Raw genomic sequence first — 14848 nt, 5'->3', positions numbered from 1 at the left:
TCATGCTGCTTATCTTCAGGTCAGATACTTGGTAACCTCTGTCCTCCTGAAGTGGCTCTGTCCATACAACCAGCCTATTTGTGCTGGAAAGAACTGGCAAAAGGGACCACCTGCTCTTGACTGCACAGGCCAAGGTCAACAAATACTCAACATCCTCAACCATAGCGTGTATTGGTAATATATCAGATACCACCTTAGAATCCTCATTACACCATGCTCCAGGTAGCCAATATGAATCCATGAGAGTTGTCAGGCAACTCCAAACTTGCTGTTTTAGAGTAAATCCTTAATCAGGACCCTACCAACTCCCTTTTATCAGACAAATGCCTAACATGTGTCAGACACTGTGCTAAACGCTAGGGATATAATAGTGAATAAAAAAGACACAACCCATGTTCTCATGCAACTCAGAGATTAATGGGGAGACAGACACTAATTAAATAATCGCACAAATGATATGACAATTATAACTATGAATAGTGAGCTTACTGAGTGGCAAGCATTTTTACATATGTTGTCATTTCATCCTCAAAATAACCTTTTGTGGGCTTTTGTGAATGAGCTCACTGGAGATCACAGAGACATCATGATTTACCTCTAGTCCAATGTAAGTATAGTCGTCCCTTGGCGTTCAAGGGGGATTAGTTCCAGGACTCCTACAGTTACAAAAATCCATGGATGCTCAATCCCTTATATATGAAATGGCGTAGTATTTGCATAAAACATAGGCAGATCCTCCTGTATACTTTGTCATCTCTAGATTATTTATAATACCTAGTACCATGTAAGTAGTTGTAAATACAATGTAAATGCTAGGTCAGTAGTTATCGTGTGGAAAATTCAAGTTTTGTTTTTTGAGACTTTATGGAATTTTTTTTTCAAATATTTATGATCCACTGTTGGTTGAATCTGTGGATGCAGAACCCTCTGAATGAATGGCTAATGGTAGTGGATCCAAGATGCAGAAGGGGTTTGTCAGGCTCCTTGTCCTGCCTTTCATTTGGATTGCCTTTGAGACCCAGTGTAGCCCATTCTTTCTAACTGTGGGTGGCAGGATGTCCACGTGTGGCACTGAGCATGTTTTGGTTCATTGTGTATTTTAGTCTTGTTCACTTCACTGAGTTGCCACAGCTGGGAAAGAACAGGGAGGCTGGAGAAAGAAACTAAAAAGAGGGATTTGGGTCAGCCCCAAAGGGAGGGGGGCAGAGGGTACGTAGTTGGGACTTAAGAAGACCCAGTCTAGACCATAACCTCCATGGTCCCCAAACAGCCCACCCAGAGGGGACTCCATTTCTTGGCAGATGAAGAACCTTACTGTTTAATTTTAGCCACATGTAATCAAGGCTGGAGATCTTAGAAGCCTCATACTAGTTCATTCTTCTGACTCTGGGATTCAGCTTGATTTGCTTCAGCTGATGTGGGAGACCTGTGTGAACAAACTTGGACTCTCTGCCTGGAGAGGAAAAAACCACTTGGAACAAGCATGATGGAAAAAATTTCCTCTAGTGCCTCCCATCCACTAACCCAGAGGAAAGAAAATGTTAGGGGCCCATTACTCATCTTTTGTAATCCTGAGGCGTTTCTTGCTCTTTTCTGTTCTGACACTGTTATTTCCCAGAATTTTTTTTTAAGGGTACAGACCATTGTTTCTGGGTCTTTGAGCCAAATCAAGTACAAACCTACACAGAATTTCTGCGGAGTTGTTGGGAGTTTCTTAATATGTGTAGCAGACATGTGTTTCAAGTACCCCAAAATTGTTTCATTGTCAGATGTCCGAGTGTGTCCTAATTTTTGGTTGGAAAAAATTTGGTCACTGTGTTCAGAAGAGCATTTATCACATCATACTGTAATTATTTCTTCAGGAGCCTTTCTTCTCCACCAGACTGAGAAGTCCTCCAGGACAAAAGCCACAACATGCTCATCATTCCTTCTTAGTGCCTGCAAGTGCCTGGGGCCTTCCCAAGTACTGGGTACTGATTGTTGGACTCAGAGTGGCATTCACCATGACCCGGGAGGCAGATTTTTAGCCCACATTAGTCATGATGGTCAGTATCGGGCAGGGATAGGGCCGGACTTTCCCTGGAGGGAAAGGGATGGACTTGGACACTAGGGGCACTGGAGGCAATTGGAAGGGCACAAAAAGGTGCCCTTCAAGGTCTAATCAGGACCGTGAGAATTCAATATTCACAAAAGTGAATTCTGCCTATCTTAGGTAATAGACGACTTTCATTTTACCCCTCCAGGGATGATTCTGTCTTGATAACCAACCCTGGCCATTTAGCCCAATTAAGTCATGACACTTCTCAACGGTAGTGCAAGCTGATACATGACAGGTCCTCCTCTTATTAATTACTCATCCCAAATTCCACTTTCTCTGCAAGCATCTCAGAGCAGGGCCCTTTTTATGGGCTTAAAAATTATTGAGAACTCCAATATACTTTTGTTAATATGGATTGTATCTCTCAATATTTCACCATCTCAAAAATTAAAACAGAAATTTTAAAATATCACTTATTAATTAACTTTAAAAGTAACATATAATGAATTAGCAATGATTAAATTATTACATGTTAACATATTTTATGAAAATAACTATATTGTCCAAACGAAAGAAATTTAGTAAAAAGGGCATCGTTGTTTTACATCTTTGCAAATCTCTTTAATGCCTGGTTTAATGGAAGACACCTGGATCCTCATATTTGCCTCTGCATTTAACCTGTTGTGGCATATTTTTTTTTTGGTTTAAGTATATGAGAAAATTCTGTCTCACACAGATATGTAATTGGAAACGGGAAGAACATTTAAATAACCTTTTCAGATAATTACAGATAATCTTCTTTGATGCTACACCAAAACTCTGCAAATGGTAGTTTCTTAAAGGAGAATTACAATATAGAATGTGAAACCATATCAATGAACTTATACTCTGTTACATTAAAATGCGTTGCTTTCCACTTGCACTTTGAATGCATCTTTCACAAATGAATGATTTTATAACATCATCTATTGGTCATTTGGAAAGTACTGGTTTACTGAGTTATGCAGATAATCCAGATATTGAGACATTTCATTATGCAGCATCAAAAATCATATTCGTTAAGATCACTTCCAATCTCATCAGTAAAGTGTTTAAGTATTGAAAAGCTATCAAATTCATGGTAGTGGATACAAGTTTCCCAAGACCCCAAGTTTTGCTTAAAAGCTAAAATTTTATCATTGACAGCAAATACCATCAGGTGTTTTTCTTGAAGTGACAGGCTTATTTTATTTTTTAAGAAAAAGTATGCCAAATTCTTTTTTTTTTTTTTTTTTTTTTTTTTTTTTTTTGCGGTACGCGGGCCTCTCACTGTTGTGGCCTCTCCCGTTGCGGAGCACAGGCTCTGGACGTGCAGGCCCAGCGGCCATGGCCCATGGGCCCAGCCGCTCCGCGGCATGTGGGATCCTCCCGGACCAGGGCACGAACCCGCGTCCCCTGCATCGGCAGGCGGACTCCCAACCACTGTGCCACCAGGGAAGCCCCTATGCCAGATTCTTAAGGCTGAATAACCATAATCTGTCATTTGTTCTTTCAAGTAAAAATGATGTTTTATGACAGTGAAATTGTCCAGCTTGCACCTCAAGCAATTGCACAAGTGCTTTTCTTCAAGACAGTGACAGTACTCAGTATATAACAGAAGGGCTTTATGTGTATTTCCCAATTAGTCACGCAGAATAATAAAAACATGTGTACTCAAAGGTAGAGAGTTAATAACATTAATAATGTTTATTGTTTCATCAAGGCCATTCTTAAGTGAAACTGACTTTTGGGGATTTTGTTGGCAGCAAGTCCCTGGCAGTGAGGAGTACATTAATGACTAATACAGTGCAAGGCCATTGCCTTGACCCGCACTGAGTGCCAGCAGTTTTACTCATGATTGCTTTTGCCCCATCAGTGTTAATGTCGACACATTACAAAAGGCAAATTTTGTCTTAGTATTATTATGAAAATAGTTTTCACCTCATAGGTCCCTCTGAAAGGGCCGGTGGTGGGGTGGGGCAGGGGAGGTGGTCCCAAGAGTCTGTAACCACACTTGAGAACCTCTGCAGTAGGATAAGGTAGCAGCCTAAGGGGTCTGTCCTTCAGTCACCTTTGGGAACTTGCCCTTGAGAATTCACATTGGACTCTACACCCTGTGCTTTCAGCCGTCTCTTGTGGTGGGCCACATCTGCAGATGGCTCTTCTCAATCATTATACTGGTCTATTCCAAATGCTGTTTCTGGGGTTCCCTCTCTTGGAAAACAAAGTACTCTCTGTATCCATGATAACTCTCTCTCTTGGAGGAACTAGGCCTGAGGTAAGGAAGGCAGGAAGATGGTATAAATGACCTCTGGCATTCCCTCTGATTGTAATGCCATAAATCACTGCTGGCCATCTGGAAATACGGAAATCTTTTATTATTATTATTATTCATTCAATCATTAATTCATTTATTTGCTAAGTGAAATCTTTTTCAAACACTCCTAAGTGAGTAGTATCTAGAAATCAATTTGAAGGCTAGATCATGCAAGTTTTACCTCCTAATTTTATAAGTAAAAAAAGAAAAAAAGCCCAAGCATCAAAAAAAAAAAACAAAAAAAACAAATTAAGGGCTCAGGTCACATAGCCAGAGAGAATTCAGAACCAAAATCAAAGCTCAGATCTTCTGTTTCCCTTTTGCCTTCCTCTGGGGGCTGTCACAAGGCAGTCTTCTCTCCTCTGCAGTAAAATTAAATCTCTCATTCACAAAGCATCTTTTAATAAGGCCCTGCTATACCACCATGGTCTCAGCTGCTACCAAATTCTGAATAGCTTGGCCGCACTCTACGAAGACCTGGGCTGCGGAGAGCATAACTTAAGAAATCAGAGGTCTGGATTCGCTGAACCTGAGCTGAGCTCCGGAACCCTGCAGTGTTAGGAGAAGGGCATGCCCCCTGGGGTCTGTCCTTGGTACTGCGAGTCTGTTGTGCTCCAGGAGCTTTTGTTCTTTACAGGAACATAGTGACCAGGCAGTGTTATCACATAGGGATGTCCCAGGGGCTGGAGATATGCCCAGTCTTCACCAGGAGATTAGGAGTTGCCTAACAGATGCTGAGTCTCTTTGCTCTCTTACTCTGAACACAGCGTCTGGGTTTTTGACAAATGCTTCTATCCCACAGAGACTCTGTAATCTCCCATGACAATGTCAACTGCATAACTCCCTCCATTTTTGATATAGCATCGATTTTAACACCATTTGACAAATACACACTGATGAAAGGGACATTTTTTTCCAGGAGCCAATTATTTTTTTCATTTGGCAGTACATTGCCTGGAATATAAACATGGCCAGTGGAATAGTCTACAGAATCAAAGTTAGTTTTACCATGAATTCAGCCATCTTTTCCACTGGGTAACTTAATTTTAAAAAATTATTAATTCTTAAATTCAATCACATGAAAGACTACCATTCTAATACTTGGCAACTGCTTTCATTTCTTCATATATTCAACTGTGTACAGAGTTTGTACATCACATTTGAACACATCATGTCCTACTTTTTGCATTTGATTTTGTTTCCATAGTCATAATTTATTACATCAGCTTTCTCTAAACCACTTATCTAACTGTTCTTTTATTGAACGTTTAGGTGATGTTAGGTCTCTTGCTAACACAGAAAGCACTGCAATAAAAAACTTCCTTCTTCAAGTCTTCCTCCATTCTTCCACCTTCCTTTGAATTATTTCCTTTAAATAATTTCCCAAGAATAAGACTGCTGGATCAAAGGATATGGACTTTTTTTTTGGCTCTTGAGACATTTTGACAGATGCTTCTCCAAAACATTTGTATTGATTCACCATGTTAAAAATAATGAATAAGTACATCTCTTTCTCCCAGCCTCTTTAGCATCCAATATAATTTTTTTTCATTTGGGTTTGGCCAATTCAAGGTTATAAAAAAATTAATCTTATTATTTTAAATTGGCATTGGTTTAATTACTAACACACTTGAATCTTTTTTCATGTTTATTGTCCTTTGTCTTTAAAGCCACTAGGGTGTTGGCAGGAATCAAGCTTGATTTTGCTCATTTACCTCCCCAGGCCCTAGCTCATTGTCTGGCACATTGAAAGCCTTTCAATAAATAGTGTTGGTGAATGAATGAATGATGAGAAGCAGTTATGAAATGAGCAAGGAAGAAAGTGGAGGGAGATGAACAAGGAAAGAACACTGAAGAGGTTGGGGCAGGAGAAAGAGAGGACCTTATATGGCTGCTGAGTGGGACCACATTGGAAGGGGCAGGTAGTGTAAGGGAAGATGGGTTAGGAAGATATTGCAGTGATGATGGTAGCTCCAACTAAGGCAGTGGATGTGGTGATGGAGAGAACGGATAGTTTTGAGATGCCTTTTAGAGGGAGATTCTGTCATGGATTAGATGTGGAGGAGTGAGAGAGAGAGAGAGAAGCATCAAAGCTGACAAGCCAGCTTTCTGGCTTGGAGATGGAGATACTCTTTTTTCTTAAAATATTCCTCGATATTGTCTTTCTATTTTATAAATGATTGTGAAATCATTTTTATCAAGTTCTGTAAAGGATCCTGCCAGAATTTTAAGTGGGATTGCATTAAATTCTCAAATTACTTTGGGAAGAATTGTTAGCTTTGTAATATTTAGCTTGCAGAGTTTCTTCCCATTTAAGAATAAGACCATTTGTGGGTTTCTTTAGTCCAGTTCCTAGAACAGTGATGAGCCGCATGTGGACCACAGCCCCCTTCTCTTGATCTAACTTCAGAAACAATTAAACATTCAACAAACAATAATTCTACTTCTTCCCATCAGCACTGGGAAATCTCTTTCCAAGCTGAGTAATGGTGCCCATCAGAGTTTCCCAGCTGTGCTGCCACCAGGCTGAGTCACAGAGTATGTTGCCAGGAAATAGAATTTGGTACCAAGCACATGTGTCATAACACCCCGTTTCAATGAAAGAAGGAGCAAAGAGAACAGATTAAATAGTTTCTTCTCCCTTTTCTCCTCCCTTCTCTCCACCTCTCTGGGAAGTCTCATGGCAACAACTCACTATTGTATGGATTGAGATCGGAGAAGGACAAATCAACAATCTGGTCTTCCCATTAAACATGCAGATTGAATACACACATTAATCACTGATCTTTCCTCAAATTCCATGAAAATAACACTAGAGGAATATATATGTATCCACAAAGACAAGAAAAGAGGAAAGAAAGCCACATCATACAAGAGATATTGTCAGAATCTGGGAAGATGAAAGACAGATGGACAAGTGGCAGCTGCCTAGTAGAACAAGAGAAGATGAATCCTAAGTACCTGCACAGAGGGTAGTGTAGAAGGACTGAGCCTGTTCATTGTACAGAACACGGGAACAGAACCACATGCTCGGCACAATGAATGAAAAATGCTCAACACAACATCATGAAAGTTTAGAATAATGGGGAGAGGGACAACCCTAAAAGCATTCAGAAAAACGGGTAACAAAGGATCAGACCTCTTTAGGGCAGCACAAAGGTACACAACGATGGAATAGTATCAAACTCCAAGCTCGTGGTTATAAATTCTCAGGGGAGATCTTTTGTTCAGCCCAGAGTCTAGGTGGACACAGAGAAGCCCTCTTGTCATCTCCATGTGCTAGTTCAGTTTCTTTCTGGATCACTTCTTCACTGAAAGTTTATTTTGTTTTGATAAGAGTGGGTGTAATTTCTGCTTTTCTGTATGTACAGAGTTTTGTTTTGTTTTGTTTTTAATAACCTCATATATGATTACTTTAGAAAGCCTTTTATCTTCTTCCACGCCAGGTGCCAAAGGATATGTTCCTTAATTTATGGCACACGAGCATCATTGGTCCATGCCAGGTCCCTCTGGCTTTGTTTTGTTTCATTGCATCTATCCCACATTTATTGTGATTACAGTCATGTTAAAAATTTTTTCTGCCATCTTATTTTATATTTTTTGAAACTACTTCTTTTCTTTCCATTGCCTGAGTTAAGTTTTATCCTGCTGGGTTAAAAGTTATTTGACTCATTTTTTTTGTTCTTATGGTGGTTGCCTTTAATTTAAGACACATGCTTGTGTTTATTTACCTCTATTGATTTCATAAGCATTTTAATATTTATATCTTCCCTGAACAAAAAACAAAAACAATAGCATGCTCTCATTCCTTTGGTCTCTATGATCCCTGTACCCAAATATACACTTCATATTGATTACTTGCTAGAACTTTCCTTCTGATTTGTTATGGATATTTTCTTTTCTTATTGCAGTAAGTTGATTTACTATGTTGTGTTAATTACTGCTGTACAACAAAGTGATTCAGTTACATGTATATACATTCTTCCTTTATATTCTTTTCCATTATGGTTTATCATAGGGTATTGAATAAAGTTCTCTGTTCTATACAGTAGGACCTTGTTGTTTATCCATTCTATATATAAAAGCTTACACCTGCTAACCCCAGCCTCCCACTCCACCCCTCCCCCAACCCCCTCCCCCTTGGCAACCACCAGTCTGTTCTCTATGTCCACGATTCTGTTTCATAGATAGGTTCATTTGTGTCATATTTTAGATTCTACATATAAGTGATATCATATGGATATTTTTTTTCCTTTCTTTAGTCTTTGCTTTTTTACACAACCGTAAGCTGCACTGAAGTTTTGATCGCCCATGGCTTTTTAGTATTTTTCATATTGAGTACTTCTTACAAGAGTATTTCCATAGCAGGCCTTTGGAAAGGCAAACCCCCTAAGGCCTGACGTGCCTGAGAAGATTTTTATCATGCTGTCACATTTAAATAGCATGTGGCAGAATATGAGACCTAGGTTCAAAAACCTTTTCTTTCATACATTGGATTCTTATATTCAGCTGCTAAGAAGTCCAATGTCAATCTGATTTTTGGTTTTTATCCAGGTGATCTACTCTTTCTGCATTTCAGTTTTTTAAATTATATCTTTGATGGTCTTAATTAGTTCTTAATTTCTTAATTTTCACCATTAATGTGACCAAGTGTGGATTTTTTCTTTTTGAAAAATATTTTTCTACTCTATGAGTCCTTTAAATATGACGTCTTGCCTCTTCCTTTAATTCTGGGAGATTTCTTTTCCTCCAAATATTTTCTTTCCTTTTTTCTCTCTTTCTGAGCCTCCAGGGACCAAGATGTCACTTCTACTCATCTCCATATCATCTAGGTTTTACTTTAAATGTTCTCTCTCTTCATACTTTCTGCCACCTTCTGGGAGCGAGTTCCTCACTTTTCTTCGCCACATCACTCCCTTCTTCAGTGCTCACCACCCTGCTTTTTATCCCCACGGCTGTGCTGCTTATGTTAACCGTTGTGTGGGGGTGGTTTTTGTAACCTTTTGTTTTGAAATAATTTCAAATTGATGTAAAAGTTGGAAAGACAGTTCACAGAACCCCTTATTATCTTTCACCCAGACTCTGTAATTGCCAGCAGTTTACATTTGCTTTATCATTACCTCTCCATAAACATATATACATTTTATGTTCTTCTAAACTTCTGAGAATAAGTGGAATCATGCCTGCTCCATTACCTCTAAATACTTCAGTATATATTTCCTAAGAATAAGGACATTCTCTTACAAAATTACAATACATTCATCATTAACATTGATAAAATACTATTATCTAATCTACACACCTTGTTCAAAGTACACTAATTGTAGTGTTCTTTATGGCAGTACTATACACTATCAGTATAATGCAAGCCATAAAAATGAACCAGAAATGTAATTTAAATGTTCTAGTGCCTACGTTAAAAAAGTAGAAAGAAGCAAGTGAAATTAATCTTAATAATAAATTGTATTTAAGCCAATATAGCCAAAATATTATCATTCCTACATGTAATTAATATAAAATTTATAATCGAGATATTTTACATTCTTCTTTTCATTCTAAAACCCAGTGTGTATTTTATAATTAGAACACATCTCAATTCAGACTAGCCTCATTTCAATTATTCATTAGCTGCATGCGGCCAGTGGTTCCCATAGTGGACAGCACTGCTCTTAGCAAATGAAAAATACAGTCTGGTCCTGGATCCAATCCAGGATCACGCACTGCATTTACCTGTCAGGTCTCTTTAGCCTCCTTTAATCTGGAGCAGTTCCTTAGTCCTTCTTTTAATTTCATGACAGTGACATTTCTTGAGAGTTCGAAGCAGTTGTAGACGCTCTTAGTTTGGAGTTGTCCTGATGTTTCCTCGTGATTAGATTCAGGTTGTGCATCTTTGGCAGGGATACCAATAAATATTTGTTATAAATATTTGTTTAACACCCAATTTACATTTGGTTCTTTTTCTTTACTTCTTGTTCCTGCTTTCTACTACAATATATCCCCTATGTCTTTGAGGGTATGTATTATGCTTACGTTAAATTTTTGGTCCATCTATTGCAATTAATCTGCTTCATGTTTAGTTTGCTTTCACTTTTACTAGTTGTACCCTTTGATATCTAGTTATTGTGGCAGATGGTCTTACGTTTCTCTGATGATTTAACCATTAGGCCTGTTAGTATGTGATGAAAGGGCCAAATCCTAGGTGGTATCCCTTCAGATGTGTTTAAGGGAAAGAAAAAGAATGAGACCAGGGAAGAAAGCTCAAGCATCAATCACATCACTGCTATTAACTCTTCCATTCCACTGGGTATCTTCTCCAATCAAGGATTCATCCGGACGCTCAACACAAAGCAGGAATAGGAGGAGAGGATCTCTTTAGGTTCTAATTCCCAGCTCTGTGAATCTGGAGAGGGAAGGGCTAGAGAAATGCACACCCAAGGGTGCCCGAGTTCCCTTCATCTCCTCTACCCTTTAGAAGAGGTTTCTGCTGGCCTGAGAGTCCTATGACTGGGGACAGGAATAGGGCTGCATGGTGCTGCAGACATCTGGATTGCAGGACAAGTAATGGCCATCTGTTGGCAATGTCAGAAGGGGTGAAATAGGAGAACTCCAACAGTCCTCCCAAATCCATCCCCCCACCAGTGGGTCAGAGGAAAGAAGAGGACTCCTCGCTCCTCCTCCATCCATTCTCTTACTCTCGGGTCAGGTCACCTCCCACCTCTGGCTGCTTCTACCCCATCCCCGCCCCCCGTCAGGACAGCCTTTGAGCTCCCCTTTATTTCAATGTCTCTGTTAGTTCCATGGATCTCTGCTTCCCTCTGTTTCTGAAGTTTCCCAGGGTTGAATTTAAAGGAATGAGGAGTGTGTGCTAATTCACCATCTCTTCAGGAACCAGCAATAAACTTTCAGAGTTTTTCGTTGTTGTTTTGTTGTTCATTCCATTTAATTCTTGGCAATATCTATCCTTACTGCTGTATTATGGTAAATTTACGTATGTTTTTCAGGCTCTTTATTCTATTACTTTATCATTTTCTTCTTGACTTTTTATATTCTGGTAATGGGGTATTAACACCTTGATTTTAAACTGTGTACTTATAATTTCTCTTTGATTTTTAACAGTCATTGCTTTCTGTTTGTTGCTATGTTCTTTGTGTCCTATAGACATAATATCATAATATCATAGTTCTCATGATTAACTCTGACTTCTATCATCACATAATTAACATAATTAGCTTCCTTTAATAACATTTGCCTTAAGTTAAACTGTATCTGACACCCCACCTGCTTTTCCTTCACTTTGATTAATTTATCTTTTTAGTGTTTTTTAAATTTATTTTTTCTTATTTTTAGACTTTCTAAGCCTTTCTAAAGGATTCCCAGTAAATTATTGCATTAATCCAATTGGAAGTGTTTTGTTTGTGGTGGGGGCGGGGTGGGGGGTGGTTGGGGGGGTATTTGTTTGTTTCTCTGTTTTGTTTTGCTTCCCACATGATTGTTAAACTTTTAATTATTTTAGTCCTATTCAGTTTATGTTCTGCCATTCTAACTTTTTACCTCTCAGTTTTTACAATTAATTTTTTTCTAGATTTTCTTGGTGTTATATAGACAGTACATTTGCTTGGTTTTGCTTTTGTTTATTCCTTTTGACAACAACCTTCTTCTTATTGATAATTCAATTAGCTATCAACCTAATATAAACAACAAAGATATTCTATTTTATCTATATATCCATATTTTAATAGAAAAATATCTTTTGATTCACTTTTATTGGAAACCTTTGCCATTTTTGTTTTTCTCAACTTTTTCCTCACTTGCATTCTCCATTGATTTAACTTACTACTAAACTTACTTATTTTAATTTACATTTATTTTAACAATTCTCCTAATTCCCAACTCCTATCACAAATAATTCTTCCCAATTATTGTTCTTATTTACTTATCTCTTCAATAAATTCTTACTAATTCAGGACTTCTTACTATATTTAACAGCATCATGTTTTTCATGTCTATCTTCTAAGATCAGATTTCTTTTTGAAGTAACCTTTGAAGCCAACAATTGTTCGTTAGTTGGTGATTAAACTCCTTAAGACTCAAAAATGTGTGAAAGTCTTTGCATTTGGATAACAACTTGCTTGGATAAAAACCCAAGTTTTACCATCATCAAAAAATCTACGAACAATAAATGCTGGAGAGGGTGTGGAGAAAAGAGAACCCTCTTGCACTGTTGGTGGGAATGTAGATTGATACAGCCACTATGGAGAACAGTATGGAGGGTTCCTTAAAGAACTAAAAATAGAACTACCATACGACCCAGCAATCCCACTAGTGGGCATATACCCTGAGAAAACCATAATTCATAGAGCCATGTACCAAAATGTTCATTGCAGCTCTATTTACAATAGCCAGGACATGGAAACAACCTAAGTGTCCATCATCGGATGAATGGATAAAGAACATGTGGCACATATATACAATGGAATATTACCCAGCCATAAAAGGAAACGAAATTGAGTTATTTTAGTGAGGTGGATGGACCTAGAGACTGTCATACAGAGTGAAGTAAGTCAGAAAGAGAAAAACAAATACCATATGCTAACACATATATGTGGAATCTAAAAAACAAACAGAAAAATGGTCATGAAGAACCTAGGGGCAAGACGGGAATAAAGACACAGACCTACTAGAGAATGGACTTGAGGATATGGGGAGGGGGAAGGGTAAGATGGGACAAAGTGAGAGAGTGTCACAGACAAATATACACTACCAAATGTAAAATAGATAGCTAGTGGGAAGCAGCCACATAGCACTGGGAGATCAGCTCGGTGCTTTGTGACCACCTAGAGGGGTGGGATAGGGAGGGTGGGAGGGAGGGAGATGCAAGAGGGAAGAGATATGGGGATATATGTGTATGTATAAATGATTCACTTTGTTATAAAGCAGAAACTAACACACCATTGTAAAGCAGTTATACTCCGATAAAGTTGTTAAAAAAAAACAACACCCAAATTATACAGCTTTTAACTCTGTGGTTTGTACATGGTTTTCTATTACAATGAAAGAAAACGTAGTCCTTATTCACTTATGAGTTCTAATCCTTTGCATGAAATCTGTAACCTAGCTCCTTACAGAATACTTTCTTTTTCTCTTATAAATAAAATAAAATATTTGATGATGCATGTTGATCTCATTTTTTAAATGGGATCTTAAATAGGGCTTTATTTATACCGTCATATTTTATTTGTGGTGATATTTTTCTTCTAGTGGATCTTTTTTCTTAATCTTTATTTTTTGTTCTCTGTTGTTTGCTCATTCATTCCACATATCTATTTAGAGCATCTATTGTGTGTAGGCATGTGCTCAGTTTACCCTACTTATTCCTTCCCTTTCTTTAGGAACTCTTCTCTCTCCCAGAGTGCTCCATTCTCTAGGTCCATCTTCATCATCGGTTCATATCTCTTTCATGCTTTGCATATTTCCCCCCAGTTCATTTTCTGTTTAGTTTCCAATAGCACTCAATTCCCCATTTTACCTGTATCATCATTGTTGACTTCTTCTTATACCTTCCTCCCATAATGAGCTCTTCTGAAATAAGTATAATATCTTCCCACGTTTAAAAATTAGATTGCAGCTGTTCTCTAAATCCTATTTTGATTTTCATTTCATTTTGTGGTTTACTGATTCCACAGTCCCTAACCCTGCCTCACCCTGCACCCAGGTTCTTAATTCATACATCTCTCATACTGTCAAACATTCTTAATAGTTCAAAATCACTTTTTTTCCCCTTTTACTCATTTTTCCTTGCATTTCTTGGGATTATTATGACTGCTATTTCTGAAACCTTTGCTTCAGACTATCTTACTGGCATTTAAATGGTCTTGAAATCAGAAGGTTCACAGCTTCTCATTCTGCCTTCCTCCTGGAAGTCCAGAAACTGTATTTCTTGGGCATATCCTTTCTTAAATAAGCACGCCTATACTGGATTGACCATTCAAAATTATATATTATATAAAGTATAACTTTCTTTTTATCTATCAAGGTAAAGTCCCATTACCACTGAAAGGGTAAGTTAATTTATTGATAACTTGCTTGCCATTTATGCCTGCTGAATGGCAGTTTAAAGAACACATGGTTCCTGCATCTCATTCATGTAGCTTAAATAGTCACCTGTTTTGAACTGATTTGAGGAGGAAGAAAGATTGGATTCATTGGCAAGTCATGGATCAATTATTATGTAAGCTCTAATGCTACCAGTTTCGCTGGCAAAATGGATGTGATTAACATTTAAGCATGACACCAACCCATGCATTTTTCATTTATTATTTCCTTCAAACCTGTTTGCCAGTTCCTGTGTTGTGCTTCCAAGAAAGGCCTACTTTAATAATAAAGACTTAATATTCCCCTTGCATGAAAATATTCTAAACTCCAAAAAGCTTTATGAAATTGTAGGAGAGGGAATATACAAAGTCCATTAAACGACA

The 14848-nt window shown here is 38.1% G+C and overlaps 1 protein-coding gene across 1 annotated transcript in view; it reads left to right on the top strand.

The window, feature by feature from the left end:
• SPON1 (spondin 1) overlaps positions 1–14848 on the top strand; it is a gene marked incomplete at its 3' end in the record, with an annotated part of 287249 nt that overhangs the window by 127088 nt on the left and 145313 nt on the right. The gene's annotated exons all lie outside the window — the stretch shown is intronic.

This window comes from Mesoplodon bidens (assembly GCF_964165515.1).
Source record: "Mesoplodon bidens genome assembly, chromosome: 7".
Lineage (NCBI taxonomy): Eukaryota > Metazoa > Chordata > Mammalia > Artiodactyla > Ziphiidae > Mesoplodon > Mesoplodon bidens.
Note: the sequence above shows the minus strand (reverse complement) of the source record. Positions and strands in the feature narration are given on the sequence as shown.